The sequence below is a fragment of the Lissotriton vulgaris genome, chromosome 2_2 (assembly GCF_964263255.1).
Source record: "Lissotriton vulgaris chromosome 2_2, aLisVul1.2, whole genome shotgun sequence".
Classification (NCBI taxonomy): Eukaryota; Metazoa; Chordata; class Amphibia; order Caudata; family Salamandridae; genus Lissotriton; species Lissotriton vulgaris.
This window is the reverse complement of record NC_141688.1, coordinates 138,628,133-138,653,545: the sequence shown is the minus strand read 5'-3', so window position 1 is coordinate 138,653,545 and position 25,413 is coordinate 138,628,133.

The following is a 25,413-nucleotide window of genomic DNA, read 5'->3' as shown; positions in this document are numbered from 1 at the left end:
AAGCAATGGCATCTGTGCCCTTCAAATGCATGCCTCTAGAAGCTTCTCTACGCTTCAAAGGCACAACTGTGTATAAAAGAAGGACCTCAGACACCAACTAAAATACATTTCTGGACCTATGGGTATTCTGTCAGGAAGAAGAACTGCAGTGCTGCTACAAGGACTGTCCCTCTGCTGGACTGCTGCTCTAAAGGAGGAACTGCTGTGCTGAGCTGCTGCACTCTTGCCTGAGTAAAATGAACTGGACCTGCAACTTCATCATGTATTTGGTACACCAGAGTGAATTAAAGGACTACTCTTCTGGCCTACTGATCTGAACCTCAGGCACATAAAAGAATTCCCAACAGCTCTTGGACCCGCCTTCAGCAAGTTTAGTGAGATTCAGACTCCCAGGTGGTGGTTCTCAGGTTCTGGACCATTGGTGTGCTGCACAAGGTCTTGAAATCAAGCTTTTTGCTTCTTCGCAAAGTAGACCCATGGCACCAGAACAGTCCCACTCACACTGAAATTCAGAGTGAGCAGCTGCCAGCCCATCTCTTCACACAGCAAGCATCCATGACACAAAACCTGAGAAGGTAAAACATCATTGGGACTAATCTTGGACAGTATCCAGCTGATGCTTCATTGCGGTCAGCCTGAACTTTTGATTTTGACCTGATCAAGTCAAGTCAAGTCAAGTCATAGGATTTATATAGCGCACTACATACCCAGAGGGTTTCAAGGCGCTTAGGAAGGGGAGGAGGATTATTTGTCAAATATCCACGTTTTAAGCTGCTTTCTGAACGCTAGGTGATTCTGGGTGAGGCGAAGGTAAGCGGGGAGTGAGTTCCATGTTTTGGCAGCCAGGTAAGAGAAGGATCTGCCTCCCATGGTGGTCTTGTTGATGCGAGGTACAGTGGCGAAGGCTTGGCTGGAAGAGCGAAGTTGGCGGGAGGGGGAGTAGAAGGACAGTCGAGAGTTGAGGCAATCTGGTCCGATGTCGTAGAGTGATTTGTGTGCGTGGGTGAGCAGTCGGAAAGTAATCCTCTTATTGACGGGTAGCCAGTGGAGATCTTTAAGGTGACCAGAGATGTGTTCGTTGCGTGGGATGTCTAATATGAGCCTGGCTGAGGCGTTTTGGATTCGTTGTAGTTTCTTCTGGAGTTTAGCGGTGGTACCTGCGTAGAGGGTGTTTCCGTAGTCCAGTCGGCTCATGACCAGAGCGTGGGTGACTGTTTTCCTTGTTTCGGTGGGGATCCAGCGAAATGTTTTTCTGAGCATGCGAAGAATGTTAAAGCAGGAAGAGGATACGGCGTTGACTTGTCTGTTCATTGATAGTGAGGAATCCAGGATGACACCAAGGTTCCGTGCGTGGTCTGTCGGGATGGGTGCATTTCCGAGGGCTTCCGGCCACCAGGAGTTGTCCCAAGCAGAGGGGGATTTACCTAAGATGATGACAACCAATTGGCACTTTCCGCTTTTAGGTGTTATTTTAATGTTTATTCTTTACAACATATTTACTCCAGTTCTAATGATTGGAGTTTTGTCGTTTTCATCTTGTTTTATTTATTAAATTAAGCTCTATATATGGGGGGGGCGTATCTTGGCACCAGCCAAGATGGCTGAGTAAACTGAGAGCTCCGTAAGGGTCCTCTTGCATCCGTTTTAAATCCGGCATATATTCACCTGGCCCTACTGCCTACTGTATTCTGGAGTGTCCCACAAGTGAAAGTAGCTGACGAAATTGAGAGAAAAGAAGGTGATCCCTGACGGCTAAGACTGCCGCAGCCTACGCGACTGCAGGCCAGACTGCGGGAGGTCTGCCATGGAAGCCAAGATCTAAGCTCTGGAGGCTGAGGCAACTGGCGGTAGATGGCGACCCGTCTGACACGGAGGCTGGAACAAAAGACTCTGGCCAAGGAATGGCAGAGGTCTGAAACGCCTGTGAATCTTCTCCCTCGGAGACAAAGACGGACATGATATCACCTGCACAGCCTAGTGCTGCGACAGTGAGTGGGCCCCCCCGGACTTGCCAACCTTTGAGAGGGCCAGACGGGCCCCCTCTGGTGAGCAGACAATTGGTGGAGGCTCCGTGGGGGCCCGTCTGAGACCGGAAGACACCGTGACCACAGTCCCTCCCTCTCTGTGATGGCTGAAGGTGAGTGAGGCACTGGGGAATCGCTTCTCCTCTCATTCAGCGGCCCCATGAGTAGAACGCACATCTGGGTGGGACCTCAGGCCAATGTGAAAGAGACAATCATACAGGACCCAGAGACCCCAGTAAGCCAGGTTCAGTGCAAATGGATAAGGGAAGGCCCTATATTCACAGTGAAGTGTGGCAGTGATGGGAAACACCCAGGGTAACTAAACAGCGACAAAATAGTTGCAAGTTACAAGGGTGCTAATACCTGTAGTGTTGGCCCACAAACAGAGACAGCTGTGTAAGAGGTCCAGGGATCCAAACACCATTTGTGGCACACTGTGTAGTGCAACACGCAAACAGAGATGGGCGAGGAAAGAAATACAATCCCAGGGAGACTGCCATATAAGTAAGATAAACAAAGTATTTACAGCGGTCACAAAGCGGCCAAAAGGAGCGCCAGTGCCTCAAATGAACAGATGTCATTGGAAGGGGCAGAAATGTCAAGGAATCATGACACGGCGGAGCCCTGGTTGGAGGCCATAATGACAAAGATCCTCAACCTCGATTTTGGAGAGACAGGGCAGAAGTGAAATCGGGCACAGGTTTTCTAGTTGACTAGGGTCAGCTCCTGGCTTTTCAGTAGAGGGAGGATGACTGCTTCTTTCCAAGGTTTAGGGACCATGCCCTTGGAGAAGGAAAGTTCGAGAAGTTGCCATATAAAAGGTAATAAAATCTCTGGGCCCGCTCTCATGACCTTAGGTGTTGTTGGATCAGTTGGAGAGCCCGATTTAATACTGGAAGCCATGGCTTTGAGATCTACAAGTGAGGGTGGGTCAAAATTAGAAAGGAAATTGGCCACATCCCCTGTAGTCCTCTCAGCTAGGCAGCTCCTCCCATCATGAGCCTCATTCAGAAAGGTATCATATATTTTATCTACCTTCTCTGCAAAATAATTTGCAATTCTATTACGCGACTAAGGTGAACTAGTCAATGGAGTCTCGGTGCTCACCAGCGAGCATAGATCTTTAAGAATGTCAAATAATTAATTAGAGGAGCTCTCCGCCTGATCTGTTTTTTCCTTGTGGTGGGCAACAGTTTTTTTAATGAGGGACTGATAGTGCTTTAACTTCAGTTTATAGATAGTCTTGTTGAGAAGTCCTTCCTCCATATGCGCTCCAGGTGCTTACAAGATTTCTTTGCTGATCTTAATGTTTCATTAAACTATGCTGCACGGAGCTCTAGCAGTCCATGGTGCCACTGCGTCCAAGGCCTCCTTAACCCACTTATCTATGGAACTACAAGCCGCATTAATATTTTTTCCCATTGAAGAGCAGTTCTGCTGGAGGGAATGCATAAAGTTTACTGGGGTAAATCTGACCCATCTTCTATGTGGAGCACATGATCTTTTAGTAGCTAACGAGAAGATATTAGCTAACGGGATAGAGAACGCCACAGGTCGTGGTCAGACCATGGGACTGCCGTAGGGATTCAATTGCTAACTTTGCACCATTAGTAGAAATAGGGTCTAGTATATGCCCCTGTTGGTGTGTAGGGAGAGTGGATTTGAGTATTAACTGCAGGGCCTCTAGTTCCTGATGTAGAGATTGGGCTTCATTGTTAGTTGGGTTATCAAAGAGCAGATTCAAATCCCCTAAGACTAACAGTTTCTTATAGCGTAGTGCAGGTTGTATTTTTTGCTCCAATAAGTTGGATGTAAAGATGGTGGCAGGATCGGGAGATCAATAAATCAAACAGTGCTTCATGAATCCCTGGTCAAGTCTGGTGAGGCAATAGCAAACACCTTTGCAACTCATTTTGATGACCGCGCCGAGCTTCTTAAGGACCTTCGACTAACAGAGCTGACAAAAGAGGATAGGGAGGACATAGACAAGGACTTGACAGCAGAAGAACTAGTGGGGGCCATACAAGACCTACAATCCGGAAGCACACCTGGTCCAAATGGTCACCCCGCTGACAGCAGACAAAGTATCCCAGCTGATGTTAAATATGTTTCAAACAGAGCTAAAGGATGGAGGACTGCTGAAACCACCATAATAGTTATTCCGTAGAAAGGTAAACCCCTGTGCTATGCAGCTCACACAGACCCATTCCTCTATTTAATTTTGTAGCTAAGGTTTTACAGAAGATCCTAGCAAATAGAATACAAACGATACTCTCTAAAATAATCTACCTTGATCAATCAGGATTCATGCCACACAGAAGCACAATATTTACAACAAGGGGTGGTGAGGGACAGAGTCTCTGAATTAAGCAGAAAGCTCTCACCCAGTCAAGAGATCAGGGCTAGATCCAACACCGTTTTTTAGCTCACTGCACCATCCCAGTTTCAGAACCTGGCTGTATGCAAATTAGTCTGTTCCTGTCCCAGTGCATGATGGGAACAGGGCAAACCAAACTACAAAAGCCAATTCTTACACTGGGAAGGAAACAAGCTCCCGGGGACCGGTTTCTGGCATTACAGCCGTCTTCGGCCCGGTTTGCTTGAATCCTGATGGTGCAATGAGCAAGGGTCTCACATCTGAGAATACCCTTCCACGCTTAGGGTGGACAAAAATATTTACAACAAGGGGTGGTGAGGGACAGAGTCTCTGAATTAAGCAGAAAGCTCTCACCCAGTCAAGAGATCAGGGCTAGATCCAACACCGTTTTTTAGCTCACTGCACCATCCCAGTTTCAGAACCTGGCTGTATGCAAATTAGTCTGTTCCTGTCCCAGTGCATGATGGGAACAGGGCAAACCAAACTACAAAAGCCAATTCTTACACTGGGAAGGAAACAAGCTCCCGGGGACCGGTTTCTGGCATTACAGCCGTCTTCGGCCCGGTTTGCTTGAATCCTGATGGTGCAATGAGCAAGGGTCTCACATCTGAGAATACCCTTCCACGCTTAGGGTGGACAAAAATATTTACAACAAGGGGTGGTGAGGGACAGAGTCTCTGAATTAAGCAGAAAGCTCTCACCCAGTCAAGAGATCAGGGCTAGATCCAACACCGTTTTTTAGCTCACTGCACCATCCCAGTTTCAGAACCTGGCTGTATGCAAATTAGTCTGTTCCTGTCCCAGTGCATGATGGGAACAGGGCAAACCAAACTACAAAAGCCAATTCTTACACTGGGAAGGAAACAAGCTCCCGGGGACCGGTTTCTGGCATTACAGCCATCTTCAGCCCGGTTTGCTTGAATCCTGATGGTGCAATGAGCAAGGGTCTCACATCTGAGAATACCCTTCCACGCTTAGGGTGGACAAAAATATTTACAACAAGGGGTGGTGAAGGACAGAGTCTCTGAATTAAGCAGAAAGCTCTCACCCAGTCAAGAGATCAGGGCTAGATCCAACACCGTTTTTTAGCTCACTGCACCATCCCAGTTTCAGAACCTGGCTGTATGCAAATTAGTCTGTTCCTGTCCCAGTGCATGATGGGAACAGGGCAAACCAAACTACAAAAGCCAATTCTTACACTGGGAAGGAAACAAGCTCCCGGGGACCGGTTTCTGGCATTACAGCCGTCTTCGGCCCGGTTTGCTTGAATCCTGATGGTGCAATGAGCAAGGGTCTCACATCTGAGAATACCCTTCCACGCTTAGGGTGGACAAAAATATTTACAACAAGGGGTGGTGAGGGACAGAGTCTCTGAATTAAGCAGAAAGCTCTCACCCAGTCAAGAGATCAGGGCTAGATCCAACACCGTTTTTTAGCTCACTGCACCATCCCAGTTTCAGAACCTGGCTGTATGCAAATTAGTCTGTTCCTGTCCCAGTGCATGATGGGAACAGGGCAAACCAAACTACAAAAGCCAATTCTTACACTGGGAAGGAAACAAGCTCCCGGGGACCGGTTTCTGGCATTACAGCCATCTTCAGCCCGGTTTGCTTGAATCCTGATGGTGCAATGAGCAAGGGTCTCACATCTGAGAATACCCTTCCACGCTTAGGGTGGACAAAAATATTTACAACAAGGGGTGGTGAAGGACAGAGTCTCTGAATTAAGCAGAAAGCTCTCACCCAGTCAAGAGATCAGGGCTAGATCCAACACCGTTTTTTAGCTCACTGCACCATCCCAGTTTCAGAACCTGGCTGTATGCAAATTAGTCTGTTCCTGTCCCAGTGCATGATGGGAACAGGGCAAACCAAACTACAAAAGCCAATTCTTACACTGGGAAGGAAACAAGCTCCCGGGGACCGGTTTCTGGCATTACAGCCGTCTTCGGCCCGGTTTGCTTGAATCCTGATGGTGCAATGAGCAAGGGTCTCACATCTGAGAATACCCTTCCACGCTTAGGGTGGACAAAAATATTTACAACAAAGGGTGGTGAGGGACAGAGTCTCTGAATTAAGCAGAAAGCTCTCACCCAGTCAAGAGATCAGGGCTAGATCCAACACCGTTTTTTAGCTCACTGCACCATCCCAGTTTCAGAACCTGGCTGTATGCAAATTAGTCTGTTCCTGTCCCAGTGCATGATGGGAACAGGGCAAACCAAACTACAAAAGCCAATTCTTACACTGGGAAGGAAACAAGCTCCCGGGGACCGGTTTCTGGCATTACAGCCGTCTTCGGCCCGGTTTGCTTGAATCCTGATGGTGCAATGAGCAAGGGTCTCACATCTGAGAATACCCTTCCACGCTTAGGGTGGACAAAAATATTTACAACAAGGGGTGGTGAGGGACAGAGTCTCTGAATTAAGCAGAAAGCTCTCACCCAGTCAAGAGATCAGGGCTAGATCCAACACCGTTTTTTAGCTCACTGCACCATCCCAGTTTCAGAACCTGGCTGTATGCAAATTAGTCTGTTCCTGTCCCAGTGCATGATGGGAACAGGGCAAACAAAACTACAAAAGCCAATTCTTACACTGGGAAGGAAACAAGCTCCCGGGGACCGGTTTCTGGCATTACAGCCGTCTTCGGCCCGGTTTGCTTGAATCCTGATGGTGCAATGAGCAAGGGTCTCACATCTGAGAATACCCTTCCACGCTTAGGGTGGACAAAAATATTTACAACAAGGGGTGGTGAGGGACAGAGTCTCTGAATTAAGCAGTAAGCTCTCACCCAGTCAAGAGATCAGGGCTAGATCCAACACCGTTTTTTTAGCTCACTGCACCATCCCAGTTTCAGAACCTGGCTGTATGCAAATTAGTCTGTTCCTGTCCCAGTGCATGATGGGAACAGGGCAAACCAAACTACAAAAGCCAATTCTTACACTGGGAAGGAAACAAGCTCCCGGGGACCAGTTTCTGGCATTACAGCCGTCTTCGGCTCGGTTTGCTTGAATCCTGATGGTGCAATGAGCAAGGGTCTCACATCTGAGAATACCCTTCCACGCTTAAGGTGGACAAAAATATTTACAACAAGGGGTGGTGAGGGACAGAGTCTCTGAATTAAGCAGAAAGCTCTCACCCAGTCAAGAGATCAGGGCTAGATCCAACACCATTTTTTAGCTCACTGCACCATCCCAGTTTCAGGACCTGGCTGTATGCAAATTAGTCTGTTCCTGTCCCAGTGCATGATGGGAACAGGGCAAACCAAACTACAAAAGCCAATTCTTACACTGGGAAGGAAACAAGCTCCCGGGGACCGGTTTCTGGCATTACAGCCGTCTTCGGCCCGGTTTGCTTGAATCCTGATGGTGCAATGAGCAAGGGTCTCACATCTGAGAATACCCTTCCACGCTTAGGGTGGACAAAAATATTTACAACAAGGGGTGGTGAGGGACAGAGTCTCTGAATTAAGCAGAAAGCTCTCACCCAGTCAAGAGATCAGGGCTAGATCCAACACCGTTTTTTAGCTCACTGAACCATCCCAGTTTCAGAACCTGGCTGTATGCAAATTAGTCTGTTCCTGTCCCAGTGCATGATGGGAACAGGGCAAACCAAACTACAAAAGCCAATTCTTACACTGGGAAGGAAACAAGCTCCCGGGGACCGGTTTCTGGCATTACAGCCGTCTTCGGCCCGGTTTGCTTGAATCCTGATGGTGCACAGAAGCACAAGGCTGAACCTCAGGCACCTCTAAGGAGATATGCATAAAACGGCAGCCCGACCATCAGAAGTCGCAGCAGTACTCTGATTGAATGTCTGCAAGGCATTCAACAGTATTGAATGGCCATACCTTTTTGCGGTGCAAGATAGACTGGGGTTCGGACTGAAGTTCCACGAAGGAGTTGGTCTCTTATACTGTGGTCCGTTGGCAAGAGTAAGGGTAAATGGGAAAGTGACCAGACCATTCACATTAAACAGGGGGACAAGACAGGGTTTCCACTCTCCCCTATGATTTTCACAATGGCGCTAGAACCGCTGGTGGCATGGGTGCGCAGAGATCCATTGATTTATGGTATAGACATTAGGGGAGGCTGGGAGTAACGCATTTCTCTATACGCAGGCCATGTTCTACTTTATGTCCATAAGCCCCGCCAAACAATACACAGACTCATGAATATATTTAAGCTCTTAGGTGGCAATTCTGGCAACCAGATAAATTGGGACAAGTTATTAGTGTTCCCTCCGGTGGGGAAGCTTCTGTCATTCACAACCGATTGCCCCTGTCCTGTCACAGAGGACTTCAACGCACTCCCTATCAGATCCTGAGTGATTTCTTCAAGGCGATTAAGAGAGAACTTCGAAGCTTCCTCTGGGAGGGAGGTAACCCACGCATAGCACTACGTAAGTTGCAGCAAGACATATACGAGGGAGGACTGGTGGTGTCGGGCATTAAAGATTATTACTGCGCATTCCAACTTATTATGGTCAGTGACTAGGTTTTCGTACCCCTCTCTGAGCTTGCGTACCGGGTAGACCAGCACGCCATTGGAAGTGGGGGATACCTGGCTGCAATATACAGTAAAAAAACTTGGGAAATCCCTTCCAATACACACACAGACAGTGGTAAGAGCCTGGCACGAGACCACAAAGCTAATGGAATGGGAGGTGAAATTAACTGGGCTAACCCCACTCTGGGAAGGAGATCTACTAAAAGAAGTGGGACACATCCAGGGCTTTTGGAAATGGAACCTTATTGGTATAGAGCACTTAGGAGATATCTAAAAGGAATAAAGATACAAACAAAAAAGGAGAGAGAGAGAGTCAGTGGATTCAGTCTCCCTTGGTAATGCGAATAAACAAAATGGAATCCACTCAAGGTGGTGGTGGTCCCTAAAGTGATGGGGAACACACAGTGTTGTTTAAATGCCCCTCACACACCAACAGGCCCCTTGGTGTCATGCTTCATCATCGGGGCCTTCGCAGCCCTCTAGGGGATGCAGCGTGCTGCGACTCACGACTACGTAGGAGCACTAAGTAGTGAACTATGTGAGGGGGTGTGTTTCTAAAGGATATTGTGAGTGAGGTGAGGTGAAGGTGAATTACTTAAAAAAATACCTGGCACATAGGGAAAAAAATATATTTTATTAAGTCCTCGGCTGGTATTGTTAAAAAAGGTGCAGAGTAGGGTTGTAAGTATACGTGTTAGGGTATTACAACCACTTCAAAGTGTCAACATGTTTCGGAGCGCAGGGGCTCCTTCTTCAGGACAAGGATAAGCACATATCCTCACCTTACTCACATGCAGATGTAAAAGTGTTAAAAAAGAAGAAATTACAACAATGTGTAATGTACCTAACAATGTTTATGTGTAGGTGAGTTCAGTTGTGCCCAATTGGCGTTGAAGAAAACCTGTAAAAAGAAGACACAATAAACACAATGGTCTAAAGTTCAAGAACTAAGGAAAAAACTGTTTCTCTTAGTATATACGGGTAATAGGTAGAACTCAAAATGAGGTTCAACAAACCCTGTAAAAAAAGACATTCAAAAAAAGATTTTTTGAAAATATTATAAGGGCAAACACAGCAACATAGAGACATACAATCACAGTGTAGAAACTCTCCCTACTTGGGTGGAAAGGGAGGGAGAGGATGACAAGTTTTCAGGCTTACTTATTGTTCTCAATCTCATAACCTCATGAGCCTATGCGTGGTATTGGGGGGATCCTTCCATACTGCTCAGTAAAGCAACCTAAAAAGTATTAATTAGCTTAGCTTTGAAGAATTGCAAATAGAAATCCAACAGATTGGTTAGGAACGCCTCATATACTTACAGTTAAGACATGTCCTGCAGGTCCCCATACCAGAAGGGGAAACACTGTCTGAATATTCCCCACTGGAAGACATATTACTACTAGACCCAATGATAGATAAAACTGTCCCCCTTACCTACTGTAATATTCTGAATAACTCCCCGGACCCTCTGAGCGGGGCTTGGGAAGCTGACTTGAGGAACTTCGAAGATGAGGACTGGAGGGATGCCATTCAGAGCCCCAGAGTGATTGCTATACATGCAAGGTTTACACTGGTCCAGCTTCGGATCTTACATAGATTATATACCGCAAGAACACTCTAGTACTGATTCTGATGCTGTGACACAGACTATTGTGGCAGGGGCTGCAGGGAAGTGGTCCCTTCTTCCATTTCATTTGGGCTCGTCCCAAAATGCAACACTATTGAATATGAATTTCCCGAATTATGGCAAGGGTGGTGAATCAGCTAGTCCTGGTAGATGCCAAGTGGCATCTCCTGGGACTGACGGGGGACACAGATTGGTCTACACATACCAAACTTGGCTCATGCTTGCCTCAGGGGTAGCCAAGAGGAACATAGCAAGAATGGAAGGGAAACCACACCCACCTACAATTAGGGACTGGGAAAAATTCCTTGAATGGTGCCAACAAGCTGAGAAGGTGGTCTATCAAATCAGAGGGTACCTGAAGAAATGGGAAAATATTTGGTCTCAGTGGGTGAAATACAGAAAGAAAAATAAATTAGAAGAATGAGGGAGGGATGTGGATACGTAAAACCGGGAACCTGATAATATGGTACTGTATGATATCTTATTTATGACCTTCTGCTCTCCGCCACCTGGAATCAATCTGTCACTGTACTATACCTACAATGTTTAATAAAAATAAGTGATTCAGAAAAGGGGGTGGTGATGAACAGAGTGTCTGAATTAAGCAGACCACTCTTACCCAGTCCAAAGATCAGGGCTTGATCCATCACCGTTTTTTAGCTCACTGCACCATCCCAGCTCAGAACTTGGCTATATGCAAATTAGTCTGACCCTGGCCCAGTGCATCATGGGAACAGGGCAGACCAAACTACCAAGCCAATTCTTATACTGGGAAGGAAACAAGCTACCGGGGACCGGTTTCTGGCATTTCAGCCGTCTTCGGCCCGGCTTGCTTGAATCCTGATGGTGCAATGAGCTAGGGACTCACATCTGAGTATACCCTTCCACGCTTATGGTGGACAAAAATGATTCAGAAAAGGGGGTGGTGATGAACAGAGTGTCTGAATTAAGCAGACCACTCTTACCCAGTCCAAAGATCAGGGCTTGATCCATCACCGTTTTTTAGCTCACTGCACCATTCCAGCTCAGAACTTGGCTATATGCAAATTAGTCTGACCCTGGCCCAGTGCATCATGGGAACAGGGCAGACCAAACTACCAAGCCAATTCTTATACTGGGAAGGAAACAAGCTACCGGGGACCGGTTTCTGGCATTTCAGCTGTCTTCGGCCCGGCTTGCTTGAATCCTGATGGTGCAATGAGCTAGGGACTCACATCTGAGTATACCCTTCCACGCTTATGGTGGACAAAAATGATTCAGAAAAGGGGGTGGTGATGAACAGAGTGTCTGAATTAAGCAGACTGATTTGCATATAGCCAGGTTCTGAGCTGGGATGGTGCAGTGAGATAAATAACGGTGATGGATCAAGCCCTGATCTTTGGACCACCCCCTTTTCTGAATCGTTTTTGGCCACTATAGGTGTGGCAGGGTATACTCAGACATGAGTCCCTTTCTCACTGCACCATCAGGATTCAAGCAAGCCGGGCCGAAGAAGGCTGAAATGCCAGAAACCGGTCCCCGGTAGCTTGTCTCCTTTCTGGTGAAGAATTGGCTTGGTAGTTTAGTCTGCCCTGTTCCCATGATGCACTGGGCCAGGGACAGACTGATTTGCATATAGCCAGGTTCTGAGCTGGGATGGTGCAGTGAGATACATAACGGTGATGGATCAAGCCCTGATCTTTGGACTGGGTAAGAGTGGTCTGCTTTATTCAGACACTCTGTTCATCACCACCCCCTTTTCTGAATAAAAATAAGTTACAAAAATAAAATGAAACTTTTTTTTTTCAACCTGATGTGAGATTCATTTTGTGTGGTGTTTTCACTGTTTGACTGTTTGAAGTATTGTGCAAATACTTCACGCATTGCCTCTAAGTTTAGCCTAAGTTTAGCTGTGTGCCAAGATACCAGGGGGTGGAGCACAGGTTAATATGGGATTTGCTTAGGCCTTAACCTGACTAGGAGTGTAGTTGCTGTTCGACCAAAGCTCAAACCAAGTCAACCAGTAACCTAGTTTCTAATAGGTATATTTTAATAAAGCCCATAATAAAGTGAATTACTGTTTAGGGTGGGCAGACACCCACCTTAAGGAATAAAAACACTGTCCTGTCAGGGCGAACCCCAAAGACACTAACTTAACCTGAGCACAGAACAGACAGCCTTAACTTCATCAATGTTCAAAGTATTTATGTTTTTAAATTGAAAGTACATGTAAATTCAACTTTGGATTTAAAGGTAATTCCGTAGTATCAAACTAACTTATTTTCACCCCATTGGCCAGGGGTTCCCCCTGCTTTTCTCTCCAGAACATTGAATAAATATATGAAAGCTACATAGCAACTCTGATCTGAAATTTGCAAGGAGAAGAAGGATGCCCTTCTAAAACCCTGGTCTGCACCCCAAAGGATTGCAGTCTAAAGGACTGCACCTGCAGCCTCTGGACTTTGCCTTGCTTCAGAATGGATTAAGGAGTGGTCTATCTGAAAGCAACAGTTTAACAGAGCTCACTTGCACCATCACCTCGAAAAGTCAACAGCCTGGAGTGCGTCTGGTGGACTTTTTAAGATTTAGCTAGGTCCATTGTGGGAATTGTAGTCCCAAACTTATGAGGAACATATCAGAGCTTCTAGACCCCTGAATTTGTGTTTTGAACATTTTCAACCTTCAAGTGGAACTTCAGGTAGAAGTTCCGGGAGTTTGGAGCAACTTTTAGAAAAAGCTCCATAAGGTGAGTGCCCGTCGTTGAGGATCAGGCCACCGACTTGAAACCGCAACCTGGCCTGGATTACAGGTTCGTCCCACTGAAAGCTCCAGGGCTCAAGACTTCCAGTGTTTCACTGAGGCCTTGCATTGAGCCAAGCTGCAGTTGTTGACTCAGATCCCTGCCTGAAGAGAAGCCTCACGCAATGATGAGAGAAAATCCTCCAGAAATATTTCTAAGTGCAACAGTAACATTTTGACTGGGGCCTCCCTTTTAGTGTACCCAACCAGGGCTCCATCATGGTCAGCCGAAAACGATGATTTTGTACCGGTCAAGCGCGACCAGATGTCCTAAGTTGACACTATTTTTATTATTATAATTAGAAATGAAAAACAAATTACTCTCTCCTGAAGGAGTATCTCAGTGCTTGCAGTCCAAAGCAAAGATGGAGTTCAAAACAGCCATGTTTTCAACAACTTCTTGAAATCGGGCAGGTGCAGAATTGGAGGGTTGGTTAATTCCAATGATAGGCGGCTAGGCTAGGCACAAAAGGTACCTGCAACCCTATCTTGCCAGGCAGATGCAAGGGGTCTGCAAAAGGGCTTTATTGGAGAACTTTAACTGTCTAGAGGGCTAATAGGTTCTGAGTTTAAAATGAAGGATAGCAGGTAAGGGTTTCTGGAAAGCCTTGTGCATCAAGCTGCCTTGCTTGAAGACACTTTGTTTCATGATAGGCAGCCAATACAATGTATTACTATGAGGGCAGAGTGACTTCACGAAGGAAGGTTCCAGATCAGCCATGCAGCTGTATTCTGCAGAACCTGCAGTTTGGCCAGCAAGTTATCATTAGCAGATACCACTATGGCATTACCATAGTCCTGGCGACTAAATAAGACCATCTATACAAGGGTTTTTCTGGGCCGTAGAAGGAAGCCAAGGGAATGCTTTCTTTAATTACCTCATTGTGGCAAAGCACATGCCACAGGTGGAATTAACTTGGTCCCTCCTGGGCAATGTATGATTGATCTTTGAACCCGGGTCCTTCACCACCTGCTTAGGGGAAGGGACTGGGCCTTGGTCGGGGGGCCGCCAATCTGCTGATGATAGCTCTTGTGCTTTGCCAAAAGGTACACTCTCAGCTTTTCCACTGTTAAGTTGGAGGCAATGTTTGGCCATCCAATTTAATTGGCAACTTCAGACATACAGTTCACAAATTGAGATTTCACTTTGTCACAGTCAGGACCAAAGGAAATAAGGAGTTGGGTATTGTCTGCGTATTACATGACCTCCACCCCACAACCTCTCACAATCTTGGGGGAAAAAGAGTCTTATAGATATTGAATAGTGTTTGGCTCAGACATGAGCCTTGATGGACCCCTTTATTGATGTGCATTGCTCTTGTATGAAAATTGAAAAAGGGCCATGACAGATATTTTGTGTGTGATTGTCAAGGAACTCCCCAAGCCAGTGTAGCATTTTGCCATGGATGCCTGCCTCGTGCAATCTGCAGATGAGAATGTAGTGTGAGACCAAGGTGAACAAGAAGGAAAGATCCAGTAACACAAGCATGACTGGATTAACTGTGTCCAGGGAGAGACAAATGCTGTCTATTACTGCCAGTAGAGCTGTTATCATGATATTTAGTGCTCTAAAACCTGATCGAGAAGAATGTAAGGCCTTGTGGGTTTCTATAAAGGAACTCAGTTGCTTGTTAATAAAGCTTTTTGCAAGTTAGGGAAGCAGTGAGATCGAGCTGTACTTTTATAAAACGTCATGATTTAAAGAGGGCTATTTAAAGAGAGGAGATATTTGTACACACTTCTATTCAGTTGCCACTTTTGCTGAATCTAACAAAAGGTTAAACAATATTGTTATTGATAGTGCCAAATAGTGGGCAAGACTAGTCACATTCTTGGTAGGGCAGAGATCACCGTGCGAGCCGGAGTTTGTGAGGGCTAAAGCCTTCCACACCTGCTCCGTGGACCGGAGATCAAAGTCACCCAAGCTGGCAGTGACATTGTGGTGAGGATGGTGCCAGTCAACCTACATCTCTAAGCACACAGGGTTAGGGTGGGAAGCTCCTATACCTAAAGTTAATTTCCTCTTCAAAGAAACCTGCTAGAGATTTGCAGAGGTTTTGGCAGAAATAATGGTTGTGCAGGCTTGTGATTTTATAAAGGTGTTTAGCGTGTTATATAACTTCTTAGAGGAGTTTGTAGCTTGTGCTATGGTGGAAGTTAGGTGGGCCCTTTGTGCCATTTTAATCATATTATGATAGCCCCTTAGCATAAGCCGGTATGCCATTTTGTCTATAGAAGATTTTGCGGAATACCATCTGCGCTCCTGGTGTTTACATCTGGATTTTTCTTGACGTAGAGTGTCTGTGCACAAGGGCGTGTCGTTTCTGGAAACAGTAGATGCAGATTCTTTACTCACAGGTATTAATTAGTGAGTCATTGGTGACGGACAGGGCAGTATTTGTTTTTCAAATGAGGTGACAGAGTGGGGACGCAAAGGCTACTGAGAAAGTGACAGGAAAGACCATCTGCCTGGAGCGGTGGGGTCTTCTTCTTTCTTGGGCTTACTTAAAGCAAGTCCAGGCTTTCCCTGTGAGATGGTCCCTCCTGAGTATCTCCAAGGTGAAATCAGGCATCCCCGGCGTATGTGGGGGCCGCTGTGGAGATGAGGCAAGCTAATGCCCAGAGTTGCCAAGTGTGATCCCTGGTTAGAGTAGGCACCGAGGTGAGAATTATTGAGTCCGCTGACCCTGGTCCACGACCCTGCGCGTCGGGAATCGAACCCTGGTCCCGGGCCGTCCTCTGCTCCCGGGTCTGCCGCCTCTAACCAGTGAGCCAAACCACTCCACTAATGTACAAAACAACAGAGCCCTAGTACCATCTATAGGCATTTCTAATATTTAAAGTGTGCATCAATCAATGCCTGGTGTGGGAATTATTAGTTGAATTGTCATTCTGATATCCACATGCATTCTTTTTTCTTTTTGTAAAATATTATTTATATGGCGTACGAACCATCCCCGAAGGGATCTCTCGGCACCCAGGAAAGCAGACGACGACATACTGAATCAGTAACCTAGAATAGCCAAGTTTTTTCTTAAAGGCCATGAGTGTAGTACTGGTCTGCAGATCAACTGGTAGTGCGTTCCAATGTTTTGGGGCAACGTAGGAGAAAGCAGGTCCCCCCATCCTGGCCTTTTTAATTCTAGGAATTTGGAGAAGCTTATGGCCACTAGATCTTAATTGCTGGGTTGGGGTGTACCATAATAATTTCCTCCCTAGATATTCTGGACCTAGACCGACCAGGGCCTTGATCGCCAGACACAGGAGTTTAAAGGCTGCTCTTTTCCTCATTGGGAGCCACTCAATAATGGAAGAGAGGGAGTGCGTGCCGGTTTATTAAGAACTAGGCGTGCCGCCATATTTTGCACAAATTGAAGTTTGGAAAATAGATCCTGGTGCATGCATGTTTTTACCCAATTAGCGCACTGTGTTTAAGCAAAGGTGTGGTCTTCTCATCCAGCACTGACATCGACTTCAGCCACGCCACAGAGCTTCAATGGACGGACCACAGCTGCATCCACTTCTCCTTCAAGAGAACGACGACCCACCAACACCAGCAACACACCGCCCGCAGAAGCTGGAACAAGATCACAGCAGACCAGCTCGCCACCTCCCTGAGCCAACACCCTCCTGCCAGCTCAGCGAACCCCAGCCAGGCCGCCGACAACCTCACGAAGTGGATCACCATCTGCGCGGACGAGCTCGCCCCGCTGAGGACCCCGCCCAGCAGACCCGGCAGCAAGAAGGCCCCATGGTTCACCGACGAACTCAAGAGCTCCAAGAAGAACTGCCGAGCCCTCGAGAAAGTCTGGAAAAGGGACCCGACACCGGACAACAGGACCTCCTACAAACTGGCCACCCGGAAACACCACCAGCTGATCCGCGCCGCCAAGAGAACAGCATTCAAGGACCGGTTGGACAACAACGCACACAACAGCAAGGAACTCTTCAACATCGTGAAAGAGCTTTCCAACCCCAGCGCAGGAAACAACGACATCACCCCATCGCAAGACCTCTGCAACTCCCTCGCCTCATACTTCCACAACAAGATCACGGACATACACAGCAGTTTCAACAACCAACCAACGCACACCACGACCGACCTGCCACCCCCCCCCACCACCACCCTCCACGCCTGGACCCCGATCAGCACAGAAGATACTGTCCTACCTGGCCGCCAAGACCTGGAACTCCCTCCCGACCGACCTGCGCCTGACCCAAGACCACCTCTCCTTCAGGAAGAAGCTGAAGACCTGGCTGTTCGAGCAGTAGCGGCACCCCCCCTCCCCAGCGCCTTGAGACCCTACGGGTATGTAGCGCGCTTTATAAGTGTCACTGATTGATTGATTGATTGAATGCAACCTAGCAGCAATGAGTTGTCACTATTAGAAATGAGTACACAGTTTAATAGAGTTACCCACTAAAAAATATAAAGTTAGAAAATAAAGGGAACATTTTTGGGTACCCATAGTGTACTCCTATTGGGCCTACCAGGGATTTAAGTAATTCAATTGTAAGCGTGGATAATATTTAAGTAAGCAGCAAGTCACCATATGTTCATAAAAGGAAAGATATAAGTGAAAAAAGATGAAATAGCTTGGAATGGAACAATGTATGGTGCTATTGTACATCGGCAAAAAAAGGACTCAGAGGCTATGTGGATTAAAGGGATCGTACTCTGGCAGTGGATATCAGATTGCATTTCAGCAGAAACTTTGATCAGCATTTCAACCACATATCTTGTCCAAAGTGTAGTTGCCAGCCATTGAAGCAGAGAGAAGTGGCTTGACAGTTTATTAAAGGCCCATGGGTATGAAAATAGGACTTACCATTTGAATTCGGAAGTATAAGGATCTTAGGGCCTGATTACAATTTTGGCGGATGGAAAACCCCGTCCTCAGTATTACAATTTCCAATAGGATATAATGGAATTGTGATATGGTGGATAGGATATCCGTCATGTTTGTGACGGCATAAGCCTGTTTGTCAAATGTCCGAATCAGGCCCTTAGTCTCCATTTTGGGACTGTGGAGGTGTTTGGAACAATTCCACTTGGTGGCCTGCATTTTGTGTATTTCTCTCTATACAGAATTGTCCAGATAACATTTACAAGCTTCTACACCATATCCTGCTCCCATCATGTGAGAAGCTAGATCATTAATATGCACTTACAAACATTAGAAAATGTGCCATTTTGGAGCAGATTGAGACGTGATTATGTATCATGTGAGTGATTATGACTGCTCCATTTTGAAAGCTGAGAACAGGATTGTCACAATGAAGATATATACATGAATAGCTCAGCTATATAACTAGATACTCTGGCTGACACAAAACCCAAGTCTATATAATGTTTGCTGTAATTGCAATCTTACTAATTATTATTGGACATACTTTATAGTTTATTTGACAAAGATATGCATAAATTGTTTGCATATTTATTGAATAATACGTTGGTTGAAAATTGATAATGTATGAAGGAGTTGTATTCTGGTGTTATCAAACAGACAATGTTGCATCTAATACAAATACATTCTGTTAGAAATTGGGTTGTTGGTTGACGGGGGGGGGGTAAACCCTGGTCAAGCAACAGCAACAATTCCTTTCAGGGTGAACTACAAAAAGCTACTAAATTAACGTGTGCTGAACCATGGGTAGCTTAGCACAAAAAGCAGACTGGCGTAACTTAGAGGCAATGTGTAAAGTATTTATGCTGCGCATGAACAGTAATAATATGAAAACACAGCACAAGAAAAATCCCAAACAAACTTAAAAAATTAGGTACATTTTAATAAATTATTTGTCACCAAAGCGACAAAACTCCAATCAGTAGAAGCAGAAAGTTTACAGATTTGACTGAAAATAGCACCAAAAAGCACAAACTGTCATCTTGGGATATCTGGTCACACTGGACCTGGTCAAAGTTGGATACAGTCACCAGGTTAGTCCTGCATAAGTTTACCTTCTCTGATTTCTGCTCTCTGAGCCGCACCAAGGGGTCCATTACAAGTTTGAGCACAGAGGATCACCCAAGCATATGGATGACCGTGGACCGCCGTGGCTCTGCCAGGGAATAGCAGGACCCTCGTACAGGCAGCGTTCCCAGGGCAGCACGACCAATAGGGTTGTAATGTGGAGGTCGTACTGCCGCTCCACTTGGTAATTAGGCCCCAAGGTTTAGGACCTGAGGGGCACATATTGGGGACAGAAACTCACTTCTGCTGGGTCCAGGTGCTAGTGTAGGATGTTGGGGAACCTTTATGTCCCTAAGGTTCAGATCAGGAGGCTAGACGACTAGCCCTTGGAGTCACTCTGGTAGCCCTGGGATCAAGATGAGGTTGCAGGCCCAGTCTTGCCTCCGCAGGCAAGAGGGCAACGGGTCAACACAGCAGGGAAGCAGTTCCCTCTGACAGTCCTTTTGCAGCACAGCAGTCCTTCTTATCTGATGTGTATCAACAGGTCCAGTATTGTACAGGTTCTCCAAGTCTCCTTTTTATATCTCAGTGCCCTGCTTCTTGTAGGTGGTTGAAGCTTCTAGACAGTGGCTTTCAAGTGCATGGAATTTCCTGCCTCCCCTGCCCTGACTCTAAGTATGGGTGAATTTTGCGAATTCGCGGTACGCAAATTTGTGCAAAAGCGTACTCGCTGTCTAAAAAATCCGGGAAATTTTGCGAGATTGCAGATTTTTTAATTTTTGCGTGTTCGCAGGATTTTTTTCACTGTGGCTACCGCGAACTTACCCATGCGGTTGTATATGGGCGCGGCCATCTTGTTTTCACTGTTCGCGTTGCGTATTTCCATTTCCGGTCGCTAGTTTCATGCTCGCATTGCGCTTTTCCTGTTCAGGGGCCGCAGTTGCGTGTTCACGTCCGTTTTTGTGTGCTCGCAAGGAAAATATTGCGCAAACTTACCCACGTGGTTGCAATGAGTTCGGCCATCTTGTTTTTCATTCATTGCTATGGTTCTGGGCATGCCTTTTCTATCCAGCTTCAATCTTTGTAATCCTTTGTTTTTTTGAACTTTTTTTAATCTTTTTTACTCATTATCTATCTCTTTATTTTTGTACATCTATATTTTGTGTTTTTTCTACTTTTCGTTACTTTAATAACTACTTTTTCTTCTAACTCTCTCTTTCCTTTACTTTTTTTCCCTATTCTTTCCTCTTTTTCCTTTAATCAACCCAGGACCATGGCAAAGGGAGCCGGCAAGTCCAAGGGGAAGAGTCCCGCTCTGCACTCCGCAGCCGGCTCCCTTGCAGGCGCTTACGGGGGGGAGTCCGTAAGTCCCAGGGAGATCTTCAGCATGGTGGAGGTGGTTGCACTGGTCTTCTTTGTGCAGCGCCACCTCCCGAAGACCGTCGCAGCAGGTGGCAGGCCCGTACCGGGTACGGCCTCCGGGAGCGTCGCCAGGTATGGGGTAAGATGTGCTGGGCCATGTATCTTGAGTCTGGGGTCCGGTGCACCTACAACCAGGTGACGCACCGGTGGTCTGACATACTGCACCGGGAACAAGACCTGCTCGACCAGCTTGGTGTCGAGATGCCTGGGCTTGGTGAGTACTGGTAGCTATTTATTAACTACTTCTTTTTCTTCTGCTCTGTGTTATATTGCAAATATATTTTTTTTCCGAAGAGCAAGAATGCTGCCGATTACATGGCAAGTAAATTATGTTTCAAAAGCTTCTGTGATTACAGGTGCTCACCTGCTGAGTGGCCGTGCTACTACGCTTACTTGTTTTCAATTTTGTGCTCATTTGGCCTGAGTGATTATGAGTGTACTTTACAGAACTGCGTGATGCTAGAGACTAGAGACTCAAGTTCAGTTCTTCTTTTGTACTCCTGCCACTAAGAAGAACTAGTGGTGGTGAATTGATAGGTTGAGTATATTATGACTTGTCATTTAGTAGGACATTTTTTAGTGGTCTGCAATCATGACAGACTGTGTCTGTCACTTTGCGTGCTGCTGAGTGATGCTAGTCCTATTAGAACCTTTTTGTAGTTGGTTTAGTGAGTTACACAACTTTCCGAATAGACGGTCCCAGAAACTAATATCCTAGTAGACCTCATCAGATAGGTCAATACATTTAGTGCAATTGTTGTTTATTTCCCGACATAATTTGTTATTGTTTTTTTGAAATGTTTGATTTCATTCGTAACAATCATCCAAGTTTATGTCTGTCTTTCATGTACATCAGCTCCTCCCAGGGCAAGAGGACAGAGGTGGCAGCGCCAGCAGAGCAGGAAGGTCAGGATCGGTCTCCCGATGGCTCTTCTGCTGGTCCCAGTAAGTTTTCCTGTTAATATTAATAATTATACTTCGTAACTTTAACAGCACCTATTTATTCCAAACGTTCATCGTAATTCAGTTTTTTCCTAAATTGTCTTTGATCTTCTTGTAGACTGTTTCTAAATTCTTATCCTGCCTCTACTATGACTCTCTGTGCTACTACTATTTATTATAATTAGTCTGTCTGTGTAGCTAGCTAAGCTTGCAGAGTTGGCAAAAGGTGTTAAACAAAACTCCTACTCAGCAATATCTCTAGGCACTGAGTGCAGTCCTCTGGGTTGTCCATAATGTCTATTGAAGCCTTCCTAATGTTTATGCTTTGACAATTCCCAACGATAAAATGTCAATGGCCACCAAGAATAAGATACTAGTTTACTTTTTGATTGGATAGGAGGACATACTACTGTTGCAGGGACTATTTTGCCCATACAAAACTATGGACAAGAAATAGGGCATTGGTGATAATAGGCACAGTTAGACTTTCCACATACCTCAGTCATAACAGAAGTTGAACCCCCCAATCTCCTTACTGGCTAGCTAGTGTGTCAGAGTCATTATTTAGCTCCCGAATGCAGCGATGATCCCCAATGATTTTACAACCCAGAACATAAGACTACGGAGTCAGAGTCCCGACCTCTCAGAGTCACAGAATCATGCTTGCAAATTGCAAACCCTTTTGCTCACTCACTAATGACCAAAAACCACAGAGTCTATGTAAGTTTTAAAGCTTTAATAAAAGTAAAACAACTAGCTCTGTCTGTACTCTTCATATTAATTTTCAATTGTGCATTATATAAAAACATTTATTAAAATCAACTTCATACTAGAAGAGAAACGGTGAACTCATGAAAACTGAACAGGGGCTGATTTAAACATTAATTGTTATGGGAAAAAAGGTCCGCGTTAAAAAGCAAGCATTCATCAGTTGTGCCAAGAAGTGTAGCATGTTATGACTAAGCATACATAAAAACACCCTCCCCTTCCTAAAAGGGAATTTTTAGTTTAGACCAGAGAGTCACAAATAATTAAATGTGTTTATGTAGTAACATTATTTTTCATTCCTAGACAAAATAGTGTATATGGCATCCAAAAATATAAAATTAATTTTTTTAGGCGGAACACCATCGGCACAGCCCAACACCAGGGCCAGGGCCCGCGTGGAGGTGGTCACTCCAGGGGCGGATGCGGTGCCAGCAGGAACTGCTGTGGGGGATGCCTCGGTAGTGGTGGGCAGTGGTAAGCTATTATATTCCTTACTTATTGAGATTGCAGAGTAGGCTCGCTGCAGGGGTGTATATGTTGTGCAGTACAAGTACACCTTACTGTTAAGAAGACTTACAAATTTGGAACAAAGTTTTTTGTCAACCAGGTAGAAGACAGTCACCCTTGACTTCGCATTAGCAATAGCATTAGCGGCGGGAGTTGACGAGTAACGAATGGCCTCCTCTAAGTTTGACTTGAACTCAGCTGTGAAGGACGAGCAAGTTAAATTAATGACTGGCAAAGAGTGATACGTGTTTTTGAACGCAGGCACAGGTGGCTGGGAATCTGATGCATGGCCGGTTGAAGGCTGAACCAAGAATGGGTGGAAGGAGAAAGAAAAGAGGACTGCCTGGGTGGGTGAAATAGAAACTGTATGTGTGCACAATATATCCTTTGGGTCAAATTCAAATGCAAGTCAAGCACGGATGCATGGGTGTCGGTTTACAAAATAAAATAAAAAGGGTGTTTTTCAGTGACAAAAAGTAAGGTTTGTCCAGTTGAGACATTAAGAAGAATGATTGACATTTACTTTGAATGGATGGATGCCTGGATGATATCTTCCTCATAGATAGCATCGGTGTATGTAGAGTAGACAGAGTAGACGGTTACTGGATGAAGAGTGTTACTTTGAAGAGCATGTAACACCGCTCGTCCGTGCCAGAGTAGCAAAGCCGAGGAAAGTAAGCAGAAGTTGTAATTTTTCAGAATACTCCCTTGACGAACAGTAGTTTGCAAGCTCAGCATATATTGTGTATCTATATTGCATAGTTCACATTATCAAGTCAAGGCACAAGTGCCTTCCAGCCGGCGATTACGGGGACCACTGACTACCTATGTTAATAATTTTTTTTCACCTGTGTCATTCAGGTGTGGCCTATCGGTGTTTACTCAATCAATAAAAACAAAGCACCTAAAGTCATCCCTTATATAAGCAAATATCCTGTGAAAGGATAGATGATCATATTATCTTCTTCATTTTCCTTTTGTAGTAGTCAGGGGAAGGGCAGGGTGAAAGTTAAATTAATTGAGCAGTAGCCCTTGTAACAGAGTATGGCCAGTGCCACCCGTAATAGAAAAGTAAGAGATTCCCTACCTGCATGTACTGGGCTGGTAACAGTAACGCGAGACAGCGTCATCATGGCTTGCGTCTGTTTTTCTTGGGTGCAAGCTGACTGCGCTGGCATTATGCTGGCTTCCACAAGTTTACGTACTAATTTTGCTACACAAGAGAGAAGAAGAAGACTGATGTACTGTCTGAGTCTAATGTAGTGAGTCCATATAGTGCTAGTAGAATTCCTGAAACTCCCACTAATGTTAGAGCAGAGGCCGACGAAGTGGGTGGTTAGATAGATACATGCCACAAATGTTATGTACTGTGCTTGCAAGTTGGTAGTGCTATGGTGACCCAACTTTCTGTTGAATTATTTTGTGTTAATCTTAAATAGTATTGGTTACAGTATTATTGTCTTTCTTCATATAGATACTCCTTCTAAACTATAAAGGAAGGAGTTGGCTATTCGGACCAGGCAACGGAAGCTGGAGGCAATTGTCACCGAATATTGGAGGCTGGTGGCTCAGGAAGAGGAGGATGACTCTCAGTCCACATCAACAACAACAGCTGCATCCTCCTCCACTGCCCCTGTGTCATACAGCCAGCGTAATCCTCCAGCAGTACGGTGCCGTGGTCCGGCAGCCACCTGCCGCCGCCAAGCAGCGAAACCAACAGATGCCCCCCACAGTACCTGCAAGGCTCGTGTGCACAGACTAACCCTGTGAGTGGCCTACCTTGAGCAGGAGATGGAGAGGCAGAAAGCCCTGCTCAAGGCCCTCCAGAGAGAGCTGCGTGACCACCTGGCCACAGGACACCGCCGGCCAAAGTAGAGAGAGACTGTCCCTTGTCCCTTTTTTAAAGACTTTTGGGGGAGTGGGAATTGGGTGTTGGGTTTTTTGAACTTTTGGCGACATTTCATGGACATTGGTTGGGGTTAGGGAGGGGGTGAGTCGGGTCTTGTGGGATAGTTTATTTTTGTTAGGGTCGAAATAATTATTTATTTTCCAGTTAAACATAGCATATGCATTTTTACTGTTTTGTGGGGGAGGCAGGGGGGGTTAACTGTACGTTTATTTTCCGGAAACTTAACTGGCTGGTTGATTCAGATTGTCTAAGTAATCGCCCAAATTTGTACAAAAGTGCCACTGACAGAGTTAGTGAATTCAATTGTCCTACTACTATACTAGCACTACCGTCAGTCCCTACTCTCCTCCTACTCCATTATTCTTCCTCCCCAAAAATGCTTATCTTACCTGTGATTCATGTTTGAGAATAGGGCTAGGCACTGGGCTGGCTGCATGGCAAATGGCGATTAAGGTTGGCTATGCAATCCATTACGGATGAAATGGCATCGTTTTGGTGGTAGTAGTAGTGGTACACACTGTCAGTAGCAGCATATGAGAAAATAGGAAATGAGACATTGGGTGGCCTGAAGAGCATTAGAACAGTACGATAGTACATAGTACAGTACACAAGAACAGTGCCATAAATTGTAACCTAAGCAA